Source organism: Herpailurus yagouaroundi, unplaced genomic scaffold (genome assembly GCF_014898765.1).
Source record: "Herpailurus yagouaroundi ecotype Mexico unplaced genomic scaffold, PumYag 184, whole genome shotgun sequence".
NCBI lineage: Eukaryota > Metazoa > Chordata > Mammalia > Carnivora > Felidae > Herpailurus > Herpailurus yagouaroundi.
The window spans coordinates 25,509,832-25,511,646 of record NW_024412415.1 but is presented as its reverse complement, the minus strand read 5'-3'; the positions used below and the strand labels follow the sequence as shown (position 1 = coordinate 25,511,646).

At 38.9% G+C, this 1,815-nt stretch overlaps 1 pseudogene; it reads left to right on the top strand.

Annotated features, from left to right (window-relative positions):
* The first annotated feature begins 482 nt into the window (after window positions 1-482).
* On the top strand, window positions 483-848 carry LOC121042112 (ATP synthase subunit f, mitochondrial-like; annotated as a pseudogene).
* The last annotated feature ends 967 nt before the right edge of the window (window positions 849-1,815 follow it).

Genomic DNA, 1,815 nt, shown 5'->3' with positions numbered 1-1,815 from the left:
GGTAGAGAGAGAGTCCCAAGCTGGCTCACAAACTGAGATCATGATTTGAGCCAAAATCAAGAGTTGGATGCTTAACTGACTGAGCCACCCAGGTGCCCCAAGACACACTCTGTACTCTGTTAGATGGTGAGGAATTTTTACTTTCTTGAAAGCTAACTCTATCAAGCTGTTGTGATTTACATACTTTAGTCTGGTGTAATTAACAGTCTGCCCAGCATGCCCCATTGGGGCTGTAGGTCAACATACTAGGCAAGGCTAAGAAGGAAACTTAACGCCCTTTCTGTAAGATCACGTTACCCCAGAGCCACAGCCACTCTCCTCTGTGGTAGTGAGTTGCTCGCGCAATAAATTGGTTCACAAACTGTTTAACAAACCAAAAAATAAAAATCAAGACGCATGAGAACTCCAACACAGAGAGGTACCTTAAACTGAACAAAAATTAAAAGTTAACCTGACTCACCGCAGACACTCAGGACTCCAAGATGCCATCAGTCATACCAGTGAAGGAGAAGCAGCTCATGGTTGTCAAACTAGGAGAGCTGCCAAGCTGGATACTGAGGTGGGATATCACTCCTAAATGCATTGCTGGAGTGTTTCAAAAAGGTTACTACCTGTGTTAAAACAGTTACGTCAATGTGAAAAAAGAGAGCGTCATGGGGATTTCTATGGTGCTGGCAGTTCACATGCTTTTCAACTACTGCCTTTCTTACAAGGAGCTGAAACGTGAGCGGCTGTGCAGGTACCACTGAAGAGGGCCCAGTGTGAAGGACACACTTTGCATTCCTCACCATGACCTTTGCCTGACACCCTTGAATCCTTTTATATTGTCATTGAGAATTAACACCCAATAAAAGATGACTGGTACATAGAAAAAAAAATTAACCAGACTAGTGTCTTGAGACATGTACTGCATGGTTTTTCTCCCTTTCACCAGAGAACGTGTTTGCCTGTTGAGCTACAGCAAAAATACCTCATAAATTAAAATCTGAAGCTTGGTCCTTCAGGGGTATTTTCCTTAGAGTAGGATCAAAAGCCAAGTTGGAAAATGGTTGAAATATGTATATTGAAAATTCCTTTGGAATGAACTAGGCATGTTTTGGATAGATGGCAATGTTAGTTTTATTGTGTGGAACCACATTTAGTATTTTAGGAATTGTTTTGTTCAAGATCACTGGATTGTGTAGACAGAATAATTCTGTTGTCTTATGATCAATTTAACACTTACTCTTGATTGAACAGTTATTCTCGCTTATTGGCTACTCAGCTGGGGACTCCAGGGGTACAATGTTAGCAGAATTCACTTGGGGATTCTAGCATGTGCACATTAGCTGAATACATTGGGCTGTGATTTGTAGCGAGAGCCTGGTTTTACAGGGAGCATTTTCCACCCACCCACAGCTTCATGGTGATGTTGAAATCTGTCTAGTCGGTGGAGGATCAGTAGCTTAAGGAGCTAATGAATATTCATTTCTTTTCCCTGGGTACAAAGTAAAATAACCAGTAATTAGTATAATATTTAATACTTCTATTCAAAATAAATAAATCTTTTGTAAAAAAAAAAAACCCTAATTATTATAATGTAGCAAATTCCGCATATGTAACTGGAATTGGATGTGGTGTTTTGAAAATGCTTCTAAGCCCTCATTTACATGTTTTGAGATTAGTTAATTATTCCCCTTGTATGCATAAAGCAGAACTGTAAGTTTTTACCTGCATTTATTATTCATTTTACTATCTCCCACTTTGGCTGATTCTAATATTTAAATTTTACATTTTCTTGATACTGAAGATATTTGTATTTTGAAGTAATGTTTT